The sequence below is a fragment of the Canis lupus genome, chromosome 13 (assembly GCF_048164855.1).
Source record: "Canis lupus baileyi chromosome 13, mCanLup2.hap1, whole genome shotgun sequence".
Lineage (NCBI taxonomy): Eukaryota > Metazoa > Chordata > Mammalia > Carnivora > Canidae > Canis > Canis lupus.
In genome coordinates, this window is record NC_132850.1 from 1,353,091 (window position 1) to 1,373,371 (window position 20,281).

Below are 20,281 nucleotides of genomic sequence, written 5' to 3' on the forward strand. Positions count from 1 at the left end.
CAGAGGGTTCTGATGCTCCAGCCCTTTATGTAGGCGGGACTGCGGTTGGTACTGAGGTGTCTCCCTGGTGCCCCTCTTCTTACCGTGCCCCAGGAACCTTGAGGCTCCACTGCTTCTCCTGCGGTTTGGACCCATTTCCCTGCTCAGGTCGTTTCCCTCAGGGGAATATTCAGGAGCAGGTTTGTAAAGTGCCCGCTTGTCCAGGGCTGGACTTTCATGCCCTAGAGGCTTTCACAGCTCCCTGCCCCACTTCATTTTTATTTTATTTTATTTTTTGGGCTTCCTGCATAGTAAGAAGTGAAAACTTTTCCTTCTGTAGCATTCCAGCTATTCTCCCTTTCCACTAAGGTCAAATTTGTGGTTGTTCAGGAGGTTTTGAAAGTTCTCTAGGTGTGTTTGAGGGCCAGATGAGGGGAGGACCCCTAATCCTGTGCCAAGTTGCCTCCTCCCTCTGTTACATTCTTCAGTGGGTAACACATACTGAAGGATAGGAGCAAACCCCTGTACACAGGAGAGGCTCTATGACTTGCCCGTCCTCCAGGAAAGAAAAATGTGGGGCTCCTTGTTAAAAATGATTAGGAATCTCAAGTTTCTGACAAAACAACATTAAACCAAGCCTGTGGTCTCTGCAACTACACACCTGGCAAACTCATGAGGCCGGCCCTGACTGTATGATTGGGATTCCCAAACCATTCATAGCCTTCACCTTGTTTGTTCCTCTGTCGATGGTGCTGACTTTTTTAAAACTGCTTTTCCAGCCCATAAGTATTTTTTAAATCAGATTTGCAGGAACAGAATCCTGGCTGAACTCACCATTAATCCAACATGCTTTTAAATTTTAGAGGAGACTGTGTCTGCCTGTTCAGATAGATATCTGGTGCACATGATATACAAGTGGCACATTCAAAATCATCAGGTATTTTTTTTGTGTGTGGCCACCAGAATATAATTCAGGAAAATCATTTTTAGGGGCATGTTTTCCAGAGCAATATTGTTCATAGGATTCATAGTTTGGAAAACCTCTTAAAGCTTTTATATCTAACCATCGAATTGAGTGATAATGTAAAGCAATCATTTGGAGAACAGCTTTTTGCTCTCATAAATAGACTCAACACAAACAGGGCTGTGAGCTTGATCCAGTTTATGTAGTCTGTGATTTTTGAAGTCTGGTGAGAACAATTGTGTTTTGGATACACTACATTAGTCTCTAAATTTTTCTTCTTCTTTTTTTTAAAGACTGAGATAGTCTTTATCATACCTGGATTGGGGGATGATCTGTTACTGAATGTTTAGTAGAGATATTGGAATTTTTCTCCTTATGATATTTGTAAACTTGGCATTCTGCTTTTAACTAATGTTCACAATATGTAAAGAATTTGCAAATAGGATTTCTTCTTGAAAGACTTGTGGCATTGGGAATAAATAATTAAAATTTAAACACAATTTTAAAGGCATTTTATTTATCATTATAAATGCTGGTAAGCCCCACAATTATGTAAACATAGAAGTGATACATTCTTAAATGTACTAGTTGAGGGATCACTGGGTGGCACAGCAGTTTGGCGCCTGCCTTTGGCCCAGGGTGCGATCCTGGAGACCCAGGATCGAATCCCACGTCAGGCTCCCAGTGCATGGAGCCTGCTTCTCCCTCTGCCTGTGTCTCTGCCTCTCTCTCTCTCTCTGTGTGACTATCATAAATAAATAAAAATTTTTCAAAATGTACTAGTTGACATTGTTGCTAGAAACATCGGGGGCACAACCAAACTGCGGAAGGAGGCTGGGTGTCCATAGAAAGATGAATGGATAAAGAAGATGTGGTTTCTGTATACAATGGAATATTACACTGCCGTTAGAAATGACAAATACCCATGTTTGAAGTCCTTCCAAACTTCTTGTTGTGATGTAGTTCTAATTTCAAAGAATTGTGGTCTGAGAATATGCAGGGGACGATCCCAATCTTTTGGTATCAATTCAGATCTGATTTGTGACCTAGTATGTGGTCTATTCTGGAGAAAGTTCCATGTGCACTTGCGAAGAATGTGTATTCAGTTGCGTTTGGATGTAAAGTTCTGTAGATATCTGTGAAATCCATCTGGTCCAGTGTATCATTTACAGCTCTTGTTTCTTTGGAGATGTTGTGCTTAGAAGACCTATCGAGTGTAGAAAGTGCTAGATTGAAGTCACCAAGTATAAGTGTATTATTATCTAAGTATGTCTTAATTTTGGTATTAATTGATTGATATATTTGCCAGCTCCCACATTCAGGGCATATATATTGATGATTGTTAAGTCCTCTTCTTGGATAGACCCTTTAAGTATGATATAGTGTCCTTCTTCATCTCTCACTACAGTCTTCGGGGTAAATTTTAGTTTATCTGATATAAGGATGGCTACCCCTGCTTTCTTTTGAGGACCATTTGAATGGCAAATGGTTCTCCAACCTTTTATTTTCAGGCTGTAGGTGTCCTTATGTCTAAATTGAGTCTCTTGTAGACAGAAAATAGATGGGTCCTGCTTTTTTATCCATTCTGACACCCTGCGTCTTTTGATGATGTCATTAAGCCCATTCACATTCAGAGTTTCTCGTGAAAGATATGAGTTTAGTGTCATCATGATACATATTTGGTTCCTGTTTTTGTGGATTTTTCCATTGGACTTCTTCTTAAAGGGGAATTTTGAGAGTCCCCCTTAAAATTTCTTGCAGAGCTGGTTTGGAGGTCACATATTCTTTCAGTTCCTGCCTGTCTTGGAAGCTCTTTATCTCTCCTTCCATTCTGATTGAGAGCCTTGCTGGATTAAGTATTCTTGGTTGCATGTTTTTCTAATTTAGGACCCTGAATATAACCTGTCAGACCTTTCTAGCCTGCCCGGTGTCTGTGGAGAGGTCTTTTGTTAACCTAATACTCCTCCCCATAGAAGTTAGATATTTCTTGTCTCTTGCTGCTTTAAGGATCTTCTCTTTACCTTTGGAATTTGCAAACTTAACTATTAAATGTCGAGGTGTTGAATGGTTTTTATTGATTTTAGGGGGGATATCTCTATTACCTGGATCCGAATGCCTGTTCCCCTTCCCAGATTAGGAAAGTGTTCAGCTATGATTTGTTCAAATACATATTCTGGCCCTCTGTCCTTTTTGGTGCCCTCGGGAACCCCAATTAAACATAGGTTGTTCTTCCTCATGCTGTCACTTATTTCCCTTAATCTACCCTCATGATCTTTTGTTTGTCTCTTTTTTCCTCAGTTTCCCTCTTTGCTATCAACTTGTCTTCTATGTCACTCACTCGTTCTTCCACGTCATTAACCCTCATTGTTAGGACTTCTAGTTTGGATTGCATCTCATTCATTTGATTTTTAATTTCTGCCTGATTGGATCTAAATTCTGCAGTCATGAAGTCTCTTGAGTCCTTTATGCTTTCCTCTACAGCCACCAGTAGCTTTATAATAGTGCTTCTGAATTGGCTTTCTGACATTGAATTGTAATCCAGATTTTGTAACTCTTTGGGAGAGGGGACTGCTTCTGATTCTTTCTTTTGAGGTGAATTTTCCTTCTAGTCATTTTGCTCAGTGCAGAGTGCCCAAAAACAAGTTGTATTGGGAAAATGGGGAAAAGAGATAAGAGAAAGAAGAAAAGGAAAAGGAAAAAAAGAAAAGGAAAAGAAAATAAGAATAAAGAAAAAGAAGAAAAAAGAGAAAAAGAGAAAAAAGAGAAAGGAAAAAGAAAAAAAGAAAGGAAAAAGGGGGGAGCAAATAGAAATCAAAAAAAAAAAAAAACAAGGGGAAGTATCGTCTGATTCTGTATACTGTAAGTCCCTTGGCTTCCCCTGGAACTTTCCAGTGTTGCTTGGTCAATAATTTGTTTTTCCCCTGTTGGTCTAGCTGGTCTTCTGTGGGAGGGGCCCGTTGTGCTGAATTTCAGGTGTTAGCACTTGGGGGAGATGCTCAGCCCCCTGCCTCCCTGCCTGGTGCAGGGCTCACTGAGTGATGTTAAAGCTGCTTATCTGATGAGGCCACTGTGAGGCTCAGTGGGGGTTGTTTACCCTGTGAAGCCGCAGGAGGAACAACCACAGTGGCAGCGGCCAGCCCTTGAGCCCTGGATTCAGCTCCCGTGGTAACTACAGAGCTCTCAGTCTGCAGGGGCATGGATGCTCTGGGGGCGGAGCCGCTGATATGCTCAGCTTGGGGCAGGAGATTCCTTGCTGTCATGTGCACTCCTGGGCTCTACCTGTCTCGAGAGGAGGTCGGATCCTGGGCTCTGTCCCCAGTGCCCTGTGCTCCCGGGCCTGCACTGATGGATTCGTGCTCCCAGCCACGCAGCCCCCTCCGTACTGAGCCTCTGCCTGAGCCGCTTCCGTGCTGCTCCTGGGGCTGTACAGCCCCTCCCACGTGGAGCCACCCCTGGAGCCACCTCCGCGGTGCTCCTGGGTCCAGCTGTGCGTGTGCTGCAGCCCTTTAGGGAGCTCGGCCGTGGGGTGTGGCATGGTCTCCCCAGGGCGCAGGTGTCTGTTAGTGTCCCAGGGAGCCTGAGGGCATCCCCGCCCCTCCTGGCATCCTGCTCTAACTCCCTGTGAGCACCTTTCTATCCGGGAAGATTGGTGAAGCTCCTGCTTTCCGGGATTGAGCTTTCCTGCCCTGGGGACACTCGCCCCGGCATTAGCGGGTTTCCCCGTGGGGCCCCTCCCCCTTGGATGCCTTTTGTTTCTTTATTTCTTTTTTCCCCCATCTTCCTACCTTGATAGAAGCATGAACTCTTCTCACTGTAGCTTTCCAGCTGTTCTCTCTTTAAATCTCAGGCCGAATTCGTAGATTTTCAGGATGATTTGAAGGTTATCTAGGTAATTTGGTGGGGACAGGTGACTTGGGGACCCTACCTTCCGCCATCTTGCTTCGGATTGCATCTCATTTAATTGATTTTTAATTTCAGCCTGATTAGATCTAAATTCTGCAGTCATGAAGTCTCTTGAATCCTTTATGTTTTTTTCTAGAGCCACCAGTAGCTTTATAATTGTGCTTCTGAATTGGCTTTCTGACATTGAATTGTAATCCAAATTAACTCTGTGGGAGAGAGGACTTCTGATTCTTTCTTTTGTGGCCAAAATACTCAGAACCAAGGGGAACACTGTGTTGGTGGATCGGAAGAAAAAAAAATGGTGAAAAATGAAAAAGAAAAAATGTGGTGAAAATGTCTAGGGTACCCAGGGCAATTTACACGTTCAAAGCAATCCCTATCAAAATACCATGAGGTTTTTCACAGAGTTGGAACAATTAATCTTAAATTTTGTATTGAATTACAAAGCTCCCGAATAGCCAGAAGAATACTGAGAAAGAAAACCAATGCCCGGTGCATCACAATGCCGGATTTCAAATTTTATTACAAGCTGTGATCATCAACACAGTGTGGAAATGACACAAACAGAAACATGGATTAAGATTATAGAACAGAGAGGGATCCCTGGGTGGCGCAGCGGTTTGGCTCCTGCCTTTGGCCCAGGGCGTGATCCTGGAGACCCAGGATCGAATCCCACATCGGGCTCCCGGTGCATGGAGCCTGCTTCTCCCTCTGCCTGTGTCTCTGCCTCTCTCTCTCTCTGTGTGACTATCGTAAATAAATAAAAATTAAAAAAAAAAGATTATAGAACAGAGAACTCAGAAATGGGCCCTCAACTCTGTGGTCAACTAATACTTGACAAAGCAGGAAAGAATATCCACTGGTAAAAAGATACTCTCTTCAGTAAATGGGAAAATTGGGCAGCCACATGCAGAAGAATGAAACTAGACCATTCTCTTACAGCAGACCCAACACTAAACTCAAAACAGTTGAAAGATCTGAATGTGGGACAAGAATCCATCCAAATTCTAGAAGAGAACACAAGGCAACACCCTTTTTGAACTGGGCCACAGTAACTTCTTGCAAGACACATCACCAAAGGCAAGGGAAAGAAAAGCAAAAAGGAACTATTGGGACTTCATTAGTATAAAAATCTTCTGCACAGCAAAGAAACAATCAACAAAACTAAAAGATAATCTACAGAATGGGAGAAGATATTTGCAAATGACATATCAGATAAAGGACTAGTAGCCCGAGATCTATAAAGAACTTATCAAACTCAACACCCAATTTACAAATAATGCAATCAGGAAATAGGCAGAGTCACAATAGTTCATTTTTGCTTTTGTTTCTTCTGCCTTCGTGGATGTATCTTGCAAGAAGTTACTGTGGCTGAGTTCAAAAAGGGTGTTGCCTGTGTTCTCCTCTAGGATTTTGATGGAATCTTGTCTCATATTTAGATCTTTCATCCATTTTGAGTTTATCTTTGTGTATGGTGAAAGAGAGTGGCCTAGTTTCATTCTTCTGCATGCGGATGTCCAATTTCCCTAGCACCGTTTATTGAAGAGACTGTCTTACTTCGAGTGGATAGTCTTTCCTCCTTTATCGAATATTAGTTGACCATAAAGTTCAGGGTCCACTTCTGGGTTCTCTTTTCTGTTCCATTGTTCTATGTGTCTGTTTTTGTGCCAGTACCACACTGTCTTGATGACCACAGCTTTGTAGTACAACCTGAAATCTGGCACTGTGATGCCCCCAGCTATGGTTTTCTTTCTTAAAATTCCCCTGGCTATTCGGGGTCTTTTCTGATTCCACACAAATCTTAAAATAAGAATCTAACTCTCTGAAGAAAGTCCATGGTATTTTGATAGGGATTGCATTAAACGTGTATACTGCCCTGGGTAACATTGACATTTTCACAATATTAATTCTGCCAATCCACAAGCATGGAATATTTTTCCATCTCTTTGCGTCTTCCTCATTTCTTTCAGAAGTGTTCTATAGTTTTTAGGGTATAGATCCTTTACCTCTTTTGTTAGGCTTATTCCTAAGTATCTTATGCTTTTGGGTGCAATTGTAAATGGGATTGACTCCTTAATTTCTCTTTCTTCAGTCTCATTGTTAGTGTATAGAAATGCCACTGATTTCTGGGCATTGATTTTGTTTCCTGCCACGCTGCCAAATTGCTGTATGAGTTCTAGGAATCTTGGGGTGGAGGCTTTTGGATTTTCTATGTAGAGTATCATGTCATCAGCAAAGAGGGAGAGTTTGACTTCTTCTTTGCCAATTTGAATGTCTTTAATGTCTTTTTGTTGTCTGATTGCTGAGGCGAGGAGTTCCAGTCCTATGTTGAATAGCAGTGGTGATAGTGGACATCCCTGAATTGTTCCTGATCTTAGGGGAAAGGCTCCCAGTGCTTTCCCATTGAGAATTATATTTTCTGTGGGCTTTTTGTAGATGGCTTTTCAGATGTTGAGGAATGTCCTCTCTATCCCTACACTCTGAAGAGTTTTGATCAGGAATGGATGCTTCATCAAGATGAGAAGCTTTTGCACAGCAAAGGATACAGTCAACAAAACTGAAAGACAACCTACAGAATGGGAGAAGATATCTGTAAATGATGTATCAGATAAAGGGCTAGTTTCCAAGATCTATAAAGAACTTATTAAACTCAACACCAAAGAAATAAACAATCCAATCATGAAATGGGCAAAAGACATGAAGAGAAGTCTCACAGAGGAAGACATAGACATGGCCAACATGCTCATGAGAAAATGCTCTGCATCACTTGCCTCAGGTAAATACAAATCAAAACCACAATGAGATACCACCTCACACCAGTGAGAATGGAGAAAATTAACAAGGCAGGAAACCACAAATGTTGGAGAGGATGCAGAGAAAAGGGAACCCTCTTACATTGTTGGTGGGAATGTGAAATGGTGCAGCCACTCTGGAAAACTGTGTGGAGGTTCCTCAAAGAGTTAAAAATAGACCTGCCCTAGGACCCAGCAATTGCAGTGTTGGGGATTTACCCCAAAGATATAGATGCAATGAAATGTCGGGACACCTGCACCCCGATGTTTCTAGCAGCAATGTCCACAATAGCCAAACTGTGGAAGGAGCCTCGGTGTCCAACGAAAGATGAATGGATAAAGAAGATCCGGTTTATGTATACAATGGAATATTACTCATCCATTAGAAATGACAAATACCCACCATTTGCTTCAACGTGGATGGAACCGGAGGGTATTATGCTGAGTGAAATAAGTCAATCGGAGAAGGACAAACATTATATGTGCTCATTCATTTGGGGTATATAATTAATAGTGAAAGGGAATATAAGGGAAGGGAGAAGAAATGTGTGGGAAATATCAGAAAGGGAGATGGAACATGAAGACTGCTAACTCTGGGAAACGAACTAGGGGTGGTGGAAGGGGAGGAGGGCAGGGGTTTGGGGGGAATGGGTGCCAGGCACCGAGGGGGGCACTTGATGGGATGAGCACTGGGTGTTATTCTGTATGTTGGCAAATTGAACACCAATAAAAAATAAATTTATTATAAAAAAAAGAAATGGGCAGAGGACATGAACAGAAATTTCTCCAGATTAGACCCACACATGACCAACAAGTACATGGGAAAATGCTCTGCATCTCTTGCCCTCAGGGAAATACAAATCAAAACCCAAAGTGATGCCACCTCCCACCTGTGAGAATGGTGAAAATTAATAAGACAGGAAACAACAGATGTTGGGGAGGATGTGGAGAAAGGGGAACCCTCCTGCACTGTTTGTGGGAATGTGAACTGGTGCAACCACTCTGGAAAACTGTGTGGAGGTTCCTCAAAGTGTTAAAAATAGAGCTACTCTATGACCAGCAATTGCATTTCTGGGGATTTTCCCAAAGATACAGATGCAGTGAAATGCCAGGAAACCTGCACCCTCCAGACACATACATCAAGTGCATATAAAATCAACAAAATATTTCAGTGCCTACGCATGTTCAGTGTGTATGTATGTATGCATGTATTCATTTATTTAATTTATTATTTTTAAAAGTTTTGTATTTATTTAGTAACCTCTACACTCGATGTGGGACTTGAACTCATGGCCCTAAGATCAAGTGTTACATGCTTTTCCTACTAAGCCAGCCAGGTGTCCCTATGCAGGTTTTTTTTTTTTTGTATATTTTTATTGGAGTTCGATTTGCCAACATATAACATAATACCTTGTGCTCATCCCGTCAGGTGCTCCCCTCAGTTCCTGTCACCCAGTCACCCCATCCCCCCGCCCACCTCCTCTTCCACCACCCCCTTTCATTTCCCAGAGTTAGGAGTCTCTCATGTTCTGTCTCCCTCACTGATATTTCCCACTCACTTTCTCTTTCTCCTTTACTCCCTTTCACTATTTTTTATATTCCCCAAATGAATGAGACCATATAATGTTTGTCTTTCTCTGACTGGCATGTCCGGTATTTAACAGGAGTTGGGCTTCACCCATCTAGCAAGAATTGCAAAGGGGGTGATTTCCTATCCTGATATTTAAAATTCTAAAATATTCAGAAACGTTTATTTTTTTGATTGTATTTATTTATTCATAGACACACACACACACACAGAGGCAGAGACGCACGCAGAGGGAGAAGCAGCCTCCATGCAGAGAGCCCGACGTGGGACTCGATCTAGGGTCTCCAGGATCAGCCCTGGCCTGCAGGCGGCGCTAAACCGCTGTGCCACCAGGGCTCCCCAGAAACTTTTATTTAAAAGAATCTTGTAGTATGCACTTGGGCTAGCTTCTGACACACACACACATGCTGGTTAAAGAAAAGAAACTTTTTCTTTTTTTCCTATTCAGTAAATTTGTACTGTGGACAGATAACAATAGTAAAAAACCAGTTTGAAAACATATGTAACTACGGCCACTGTCATTGGAAAAAGTAAGTTTTTCAGATACTAGAGTGAACTAAAGAGGACCAAGTGGCCGAAGGATTTCAAAACCCTAATAGGTTTGATTTTTAAGAATTTAAGTGTATAAAATAATTTTTTCTTTAAAACCTTCGTTAAGATTGACACACACACACAAAGAAAACTCTAGAGGATATTTTGTAGTTTATTTTTACATGTAAAGTTATTAAATAAAATCAACTCCCTCTTTTTTCTATGATTATAGTACCAGAGCTTTGTTTCAGTTTTCTTGCAAAAATAAAAATGCTGAATAAAAACCAGAAATCATTTCTAACAAGTAGAAAATGAACTATAGCTTTATTTTTAAATGAAAAAAAGTAACTGTTGATATAGTCACATGCCCCTGTTTTTCCTACTTATTGCTCAAGTTACATTTCTCAGACACCATAATTGTCTCTCAAAGTCCTACAGAATTTTAAACACCCAATGGAGGCAACTGTGAGAGTTATAACATTTCTTATAAACAACAGCCAGGACTATTAACTGGAAGAGAGTGGTATATGTTTTTTCATGCTACATTTTCCATCTCATTTGAGTTAAATTTTTGATTAAGAGATCTAAGATGGTGATTAACTTCAGACGAACAGAACATCAACTCAGCTCCAGAAGAGAGAGGTTTCTTTCTGAGGTTATTCAATCTAATCAATTTCCTTAGGGTGAAGGCATTTACCAGCGTTGAGCACACTAGCATTGAGCAAGGTGCATCAATCTTTGTAATGAACTTATTAATTAGAGTTAATTTAATTGATGTGGAATTGAAGGGCTAATTAATGGACAAACTGCTGATGAAGATAGAGGAAAACTGTGTTGCTTTCAAAACTATAAACTTTCTGATAGAAAGAATTCATTTCTTCTCTTTTAGCAGCTTAACCAAATGTTTCTGCAGGTATAGAGTCTACTCTTGTTGAATTTAGATATTTGAAGGTCATTTCTACAACAACAAAAGAAGTGGCTTTGTAGAGTGTTTTGCTTTAGGATTTAGTTAGTTAGAAATTCCCAATAATGCTGAAAGTTTCTTCAACCACAGATGTAAGTTACCAACAATGTTTTTGTAAACTTCCAAGGACAGCCGTGCAACATGCAGATACATTTCAGGCATGAGAACCAGGATATTTTCAGAGGATGAATATATGCATATTTGATCTCCTTACTAATAATTCTAAGTAAGTTTTCTGTCTTTTTGTAGCTAATTGCAAAGTTTAATAAAGTCTCTGTTTCCTGTGGTTAGTCTCTTCCCCCCCCAAAAAAAGTACTGTATTAATTATTCAACTCTATATATTGAGAGTTTAATATATGGTTTTCTGTTTTGCATGGGGGGTAGAAAGATGAATAGGATTAAGATCTTCACTCACTACGTCTAAGCAGTCATTTTGTATACAGGTAAAATTAGATTTTCAGCTGACAAAATAATTATATTAGCATGTAGAAAATCAGTCTAAATATGTAAAATAATGATAGGTGATTTTGGCAGGCAGTTTAATCTTTTAATTAATATCGATACCTTTTTTTCCTTTTCTGTCATTCATGGAAGTATCATTTTGTGAAGATGACTGAATCATCTTTTTAAATTTTATTTTATTTTTAAATATTTAAAAGTAATCTTTACATCCATCAGGGAGCTTGAACTCAGAACCCTGAGATCAAGAGTTGCATGCTACCCTGACTGTGCCAGCCAGATGCCCCAGGACTGAATTATCTTTTGAGGTACAGTATCAATTACAAAGGATCCTTTATAAAATGATTCAGGTGATGTAGTAAATAACATTATATGAAACAAAAAGGGCTGTTTCATTATTTCTTTCCCACTCTGATAATTGTGGGAGACAAATTAAAATGGCAATATTTCAAACCAGGATTATTTTATAGCTAGTATTATTATGTTTATTTTACTGATGAAGGCATAAGAGACCTGAACCAAGTAGCTTTACTATAAAAATAATTACATCTATAAACTTTAATTGGATTTTTTTGGTGGGATGCATTTTTTTTTAGTACAGAAACCAGAAAGGGAAATAAAAACTCAACAGAAATAATTAAATGCCTATTTTGATTCTTGTGATTATAAAATACGTTTTTAAGAACGGAGGGCAAAACAAGCTAATGTGTTATTTAAATAATGTCTCACACCTATGCTGGATAATGTTGGGTGATGATTTCCTAGAACTCTTTCGTGGGGCTATTCAAGGTCCTCTATAATCCCACCCGCAGTTTATGTTTTCATTCTCATTTGTCCTGTACATGTTAATTGCTCTTGTGATCATGAATTTTCTAACCAGTTTCTGGTCCTCCAAGCTATGTGAATCAACTTATGTTTCTTCTTTTTTTAATTTTTATTTATTCATGAGAGACACAGATAGAGAGAGAGAGAGGCACAGACACAGGCAGAGACAGAAGCAGGCTCCATGCAGGGAGCCCGACACGGGGACTCGATCCAGGAACTCCAGGATCACGCCCTGGGCTGAAGGCTGAGTCAAACTGCTGAGTCACCCAGGGATCCCCTCAACTCATGTTTCTATGAAGCTGTAAGGAACATCAACCTGTCTGCTTCCAAAAATGTATGGCCAAAAGATGAGGGAGGCAGAGGAAAAGGAAGGAAGAGAAAGAAGGTAGGAGGTTGAGGATGAGGGAGGAGCGAAGGGAGCCAAGGGAGTAGGAGGGAGGTAGTAGTAGGGAGGGAGGGAGGAGGGAGGAAGGAGAAAAAGGGGGGAATGAGAGTGACTATGTTGGGAAGAGAGTGCATCATTGTTCTTTTGTCCCTTTACCTAGGATATCTACTTGAGGTGTCAACAGAAGTTTTTCATCAATATCACAATTTATCCTGTACAAAACTATCTTTAGTGTGAGCTTCCAGGATTGTCTGTAGTCGGTGAAGAATGGCACAGAAAACGGTCGTGCTGCTGGTAATTCATGTCATCCAAGTTTCTCAAAGTGCCAGGAAAGATAGATTTGTAAAAATTACTAGTCTTTTTTTTCTCCTTAAAATAAGCATGTGAATTCACCACCTTAGTGGGATTTCTCTTCGGTTAAAGCCATTAGGTTATACTAACAGATGAGATAATTTGCATTTCATAAATTTCACAATTGGGGGAACTGTAGTTAGGCAGTACTTTCCTGGGGAAGCTCCCCTGAATCAATGAAGAATAAAGATGACAAACTTTAAAGGCTAAGATTGCCTTTGGAACACTACCACCACAACTATGACCATCACCACTTCTAATAACAGGTACCACTTACCAAGTACCTGCCATGTATCAGGTACTGTTCTAAGTGCTTTTCACTTATTAATTCATTTCCACCTTCTGACGATTGTATAGGGTACTACTCTTATCATCCACATGTTACAGGGAAAGAAACTGAGGTACAGAGAAGCATTTTAAAGAGCTGATTTGACATTACAGATGTAGGGAGCAGCCAGCGCTAGACCCAAACCCAGTCCCTTCATCTCCAGATCGCCTGCTCTTAACCACTCAGTTATAAACAGGGCTTCAGAGAAGAAGGCAATCAGTGTGGGCTTCCCTTCAGCCAAGCCTTTGTTTTTATTGACTCAACAGTGTTAACAAGACCTGTCCCTTTGCCTTCCACCCTCTCTCCCCATCACCTTCCTGCATCCTGCCTCACTCCTCACCCCTTCCCAAAGACATGACCACTGTCCCAGCCCACCCTGCTTGCAGACGTTCAGTTCTCTGCACCAACTCTGTACTGTCTCTTCTGCAGGCTCCATCTAGTTCTCCTTTAAAATGACCCTCTGATTTATCCTCTTCATTTCTACAAACTCCTAATGAATTCATTCTCTCAGCACTTCACACTCTGGGAAAGCTCTCAAACTTGCCTTCCGGCCATCAAATTCCAACTAGTCATGCTCTCTGACACATAACCGATTGGGAAGTTCTCACATACTGCTCTCATCACACTGGTGGGCGCACATTGTCAGGACAAGTGGATTCTCCATTGTCTGAACCGTCATTTCTAAGCGGCGTCCCTCGTAACGGGGCCCAACCCAGCCTTTACCTCTGAATACCTTTCCTTTACTCTCCCACATGTAGAACAATAATCTCATAGTTATATCTTTGCTAATGGTAGTTGTCATAGTAGTAGTAACAGTCTCAGGAGTGGAGGTGGCGGCACTATTTGGAATGGATTCTGGACTAAGCCTTGTACTTTATAGACATTAATTAAAGCACTTGCCAAAGTATCTCTGTAAAGCATGTCTCGGTTAAATCCATTTAACAGATGGGTAAACTAAAGCATAGGTTTACGCAGCTATTAAGTAGTGGAGGTCGGGTGTGAACCCAAGCATCTGATCTCAGATGTGCTGAAGTGCTATGAAGTACTTTCTCATACTGTTCCCCTAGTTGAAAAATACGTCCTCCCATCCCCACACTAACTACCATCTTGAAAGAAGGTGACAAATGTTAACCAAAATCCACTTGAAAACTTCCAATGTGCATCAAGGAAGGAGCATTCCTCTGAATGTTGACTGTATTTAGCATATTATTCCATGTAATATTCAATAAAATATTAAACTGGGATGTGTTGGTTTCCAAGCATTTCATGTGCATTTGACCTCATCTCCCCAATTAAACTGTAATCATCCAGATTAGAACAGTACCTTTTCACACTGTGGCACTAATGTGGTCATGGAATTAATTCATGGGATACAACCAGCACTAACAAAAAAATAGGACATCCTTGGAGAAAAGCATTCGTGTGTACCAATTTGTAAATCTTTGTTTCAGTTATGCGAGTATATTATAAACATTAGGGTCACAGTGTAAAACTGTTTGAGGCTGTGGGTTATGGTAAAAAATTTGAAAGCCACTATCCTAGAGGGTAAGAAGAATTCATTATTCTTTATCCCTCCAGGACTCATCACCATGCCATGCATGCACATAGCTGTTGCTCAATAACAGACTGATTGAAAAAAAATTACTACCTGCAATTTTTATGACAATAATATTGTTATAATTAAAAAATCAGTGTTGGACCATTATGCACATCATAATATCTATATATGTATACTCTTTGCCATGATCATGTTTAGCCTATGTTGTCAAATTATTTTTTAATTGAGCTTCTCTGTTTATGAGATAATGTGCTTAAATCCCCAAGCTCTACACAGGCCTTGAGAGGTAAGAGATGGAGTTCTTTACACAAATGAAATAGTTTTTTTTTTTTTTTTTACCATGCTGCTAACGGAGAAATGTTAATGACAAATTGACAAAGCCGGTTTCTTCTTATCAGGCAATGGAATTTCATTACTTTTAACACTCATTTCTATAAATCATAACTTCAATACAATCTACACTAAATTCAATAAGTGTGTTTTTAAAAATTAAGATACCTTAATCTTCAGCTACACAATATTAAGTACTCGATCACACTGCACTGATGCACCTTATCATTTGAGCAGTCTAGGCCAGTCCAATTAGGGTCACAGGTGCAGGAGCCACTCTCTTGAAGATACGTTCCATTACCAGAGCACTGGTCTGGACACATGGTCTTCACCAGTTCGCAATTGCTGCCACCCCACCCGGGACTGCAGTGACATTCCTCATGGATACAAACACCGTGATTGGAACCACCAGGGTCAAGACAGTCAGCTGCAGTAGAGAAAAGAGAATAATTTCACAATTCAATCTAGAAGATGTCACACATACATAGTACATGCAGGATAAAGAACTGAATCCCAACCCAATGTATATGACGATTTTGGATGCTCAACTCTTTCCTTACCATTTTTGAGAACTGGTTTCTGAAAATGCAAAGAATCATATAAGACAGCATTGAGAATCATGCCAGTTAGGTAATTGAGACTCTTGCAAGGATTTGTAATTTTTACAAATTACACACATAGATGCTCCTGAGATTTCAGGCTACTGCTCTCTGTTCTGCTTAATCAGATTTTAGTAATAAGTATTGGCTTCTCTGTAACAAAATCGTATCAGCTGACCTAATCCACAACATTGAGTACTGACAGCTGTATGGGACCCTCAAACTGTTTGAGAAATAAATGAGTTGAATACTCTCTATCCTTCTTAATTCACTTTAATATGGTTTAGATGACGAGATTTAATTTAGCAATTTGACTCAACAAAACTTTACACTTGTAGGGTCAATGGCCTGAAAATTTAATTCCAGAGACTTAATTGCATTACTTTCTGTGTGCAGATCAATAAAATCAATTTGATTGAAGAACAGAAATGGTGCTTTTCTGCTTTTTTTTAAAAAAATTCAACTGCACTTTACAGTACAGCATCTTGACTATCATCATTATATACAGTTATAGAGCAAGGCCACAATGTATTTTTTTCACTACTATATCATGGGCAATATAGCCTGTCTTCCTAGAGATGCCACAACACTGGACTTAAAAGCTGGCATCCAAGTGGGAAACTGCAAAATAAAACAACACAAACCCACCACCACCGAAAAAGCAAAGATAAAAAAAAACAACAACAAAACAAAACAACTGTCTATCGCTGGTTTCAGGACACAGGTGTTCGCTTGCTTCCTCATAGTTGGAGGGAGGATCACACTACTGAGAGCAAAGGGGTTCCCTTGGGCATTTGTGCTTTTTTTATCAGTCACATGGGTCAGTGTGGTAACTAACAGTACTTTCACGGGGAGTCACACAAAGAGATGCACCTGCCACATGGAAGATCATAAAGATAATCTCTTCCTTTCTGCGAACAAGAGATTTCTGTAAATATTGGCATGTTTACCCTCTTCACAATTTTCTCCTTTGTTTCCAGAGTTGCAGGCGCAGGAGCCCATGATGCAGATGCCACTCTCCCCACACTGTGGGTCAACGCATTGTGTGGTGGGCACGTCGCACTTGGTGCCCTTCCAGCCGCTGAAGCACAGGCAGCCACCCTTGGAGTACTGCCTGTTGCTGCTGCACAGCACCGGACAGGCTGCTGCAAAATAGACCATGACAGAGTAGTTGGCAGCCACCCTCAGGGGTGACATCCGGGGGGAAAGGCACAGGGCTGCCGGGGACTATGCCACCTTCCCTCCCCCAGCTGTTCTCGCCCTGCCCCAGGTCTGAATTACTCCTGTTTCTACAGCTTATTTGCATGGGCTTAAGAAAGGACTGTGACTTGCATACCTCTGGAACAATCTGGACCTAAAAATCCCAGGAAACAATGGCAAGTGCCAGAAACACTCTCCATTTCCATGGCAATTTCGGGGGCACTCCACCACGGATTCTGAGGAACAGAGAGAAAAGGAATACTCATTGCCTGGCCTGCCGCTTGCATGAGGTAGACTGCGTCACTTTGGTTATCCTAGCTCCACGTTGAGGGAATCACGGATGGCCTACTCCTCGACCGGGCCAAAGATTCTCTTCCACCAGGTTATGCCAATAGCTAAGCAAAGCAAGCCACCAGATTATTCCAATAACAAAGCGAAGCAAACCACCTGATTATTCCAATAGGAAAGCAAAGCACAGCCATTTCAAAGGCAGATGTTTTTTAAGTGTTTTCAAGATACCAAGACACTTCCAAGTCATAGGTTCTTCTAGTACTTCGTGGCATGTCACATATTTGTAAATAAAAAATTTAAAACTAGTTCTCACATTAGACTTCATCACATTAGACCTCAGGCTTCATCACCCCAGGGATCACTCCAAATTGGGGAAGACAACTGAGTTTCTATTCAACACACTGTTTAGACCGCAGCCTGGAAAAAGAGGCTTCCAGGGCCGTGCTTACCTATAACGATGGTATTAAAGGACATCTGCTCCGCAATTTTCCTGTCATTGTAAAAAGCCAGATGCCAGATTCCAGAGTCCAAGTACTAGGTGAAGCCAGCCTCGTGCAGGTTGGCGGATCTCGCCTGCTGCCCTGTTCTTTCGGGCTCCAGCAGGTTCCGCTGCTCTCGTGTAATCAACCTGCTGCCGTCCAGGAACTAGACAAAGTCGTACTGAGGGTGGGGACGAGTGCAGCTGGTTAGTGGTCAGAAACATTTCCATGGTGCTGCTTCTCTCTCTCTCTTTTTTTTACCCACTGTTACCCCTCAGCTCTACTAAAGACAATGTCAGGAAAAGGTCCCTGATGGACAGGTCCTTCTATGCATAGCACCTACAGGGATCACGAAAGAGAACTAACCACTGCAGACTGTCATTCTACAGAAACTGAACAAATCATTTTCCACTTAGTGTGCACTCGGTTTCTGGAATCAGATCGGACTCTTGCAACTGATAAGATGTTTGATGTGTTCAGGTGGTGGATACGACCTTGAACCTGTAACCTCATTTTAGACCATTTGTTAATCTCGTAAGGTCTTCTCCTACTTAACACTATGTGGCAACAACTGTCATCGATATGCACTCTGTGTCAGCATTATACTTAATCATAGTGGCAACACTTCTAGGAAGGCGTCGGTATTTCCACTGTGAAGATGAAGGAAACCAAGCCTTCAGGCCCTTGAGTAGGGGTAGAACCCTGGTAAGCAGGGGCGTTGGTTTGTGAGAAAGCTCAGGCCTTTCCTACCACCCACAGTACTCCTCTCTGTGACCCTCATGCAACCATCCCAGGCACCTGGGGAAGGAAACCCATGGCTTTGTACTCCGTAATAGTTAAACTAAAATCCTATATCAAGATGCCTATACATATCTGCCCAAAGTCTAAAAAAATTAAACAATGGGGAGGGAGTTCCGAAGAGATGACAGTAACAGAAAATACGCCCAGTTATTATTAGGAAGTAAACGTCAGTTAACTTCATTTTTGGTTTAGTAAGATTCATCAATAATGTGTTGCTAGCAGAATTCAACTGGAGGATTTAAAGATAATTAAAAATATGGAAGGTGAGTGACAGTAGTAAAGCTTGGTAATCAGGGATAATGCAGTGAGTTTGGAAGACACGGCAAAGACTTTCCAACATAGGTTTAATAAAGTTGTAAGATAAAACCTCCTTACAAGTAGAGTGATTCAGTTTCTATAGATTCTTCCCCAGTTTCACTTGATTCCTCAGGACTGCTTTTGCTGTATCCCAAATATTTTGAACGGTTCTATCTTCATTCTCATTAGTTTCCTTGAATCTTTTTAATTCTTGTCTAATTTCCTGGTTGACCCTTTCATCTTTGAGGAGGATGGTCCTTACCCTCCATGTGTTTGAAATCCTTCCAAAATTCTTCTTGTGGTTTAGTTCTAATTTCAAAGCCTTATGGTCTCAAAATACACAGGGGACAATCCCAATCTTTTGGTATCGGTGAAGACCTGATTTATGACCCAATATGTGGTCTATTCTGGCGAAAGTTCCATGTGCACTTGAGAAGAATGGTACTAAAGTTTTATATTTTACACCAAGTTCATGATTGATTCTGAATTAATTTTTGTATAAGATGGGAAACTTTTATTCTTTTTTAAAATTTACTTTATTTATTTATTTGTGTGTGTGTGAGAGAAGAGAGAGAGAGAGAGAGAGAGGCAGAGACACAGGCAGAAGGAGAAGCAGGCTCCACGCAGGGAGCCCGATGTGGGACTCGATCTTGGGACCCCGGGGTCATGCTATGAGTCAAAGGCAGGTGCTCAACCGCTGAGCCCCCCAGGTGTCCCTTGGCAGATTCTTTTTGGTGGGATTCAGGGGGAGATAATGGACACCAAAATGAAGCAGTATCATTTGGTGAAATAAACACCAAATGATAATCAAATAATCACCAATGATTTGTTTCATTAAATTGTTTTTGCACTTTAGTAAAAAATCAGTTGGCCCCTTTTGCCTAAGTGTGTTTCTAGGTTATTTGTGTTCCATTGATCTCCATGTGTATTCCTCCACTAATACAAAGTCTCCATTACTATTCTATGCCATGCCTTGAAAATGGGCACTCTATTACTCTCTCTTTGTTTTTTTTTTTTCAAAATTATTTTAGCTTTTCTAGCTTCTTTACCTTCATATAAATTTTAGAATCTCACCTATATGTACAAAAATTCTTGCTGGGATTTTGATAGGAAGTAAATGAAGTTTGAATATCAATGTGGAAACTGTTGAAATCTTAACTCTATTGCTTTCTAATACATCAATACATTATATTCTCCATTTATTTAGGATTTCTATCTCTTTTATCACTATTTGGTATTTTCAGCATCCAAGTACTGTATGTCTTCTTAGATTTATACCTAAGTAATTCATTTTTCTTGAGTGGTTATAAAGGGTATTGTATATTCACATTTTATGTCTACATGGTCATTACACGTCTATGTTTATCATGTATCCTTGCAAACTTGCTGAACTCATTAGTTCTAGTTTTTTAGTGGATTCCTTGAGTTTTCCTACACAGACAATCATGTTATCTGCAAATATGGACTGCTTTCTTTTCAGTTTCTATACATTTCTTTTTTTCTACCATTACCCTGGCTATAGCTCCCAGCCCTATATTAAGTAGGAGTAGTTTAGAGAGGATATCCCTTTACTTGTTCCCTATCTTGGGATTTCTCCCTAAGTTTCTCCATTCAGTGTTACCATTAACAATAATGTTGGCTATAGGTTTTGTAGATA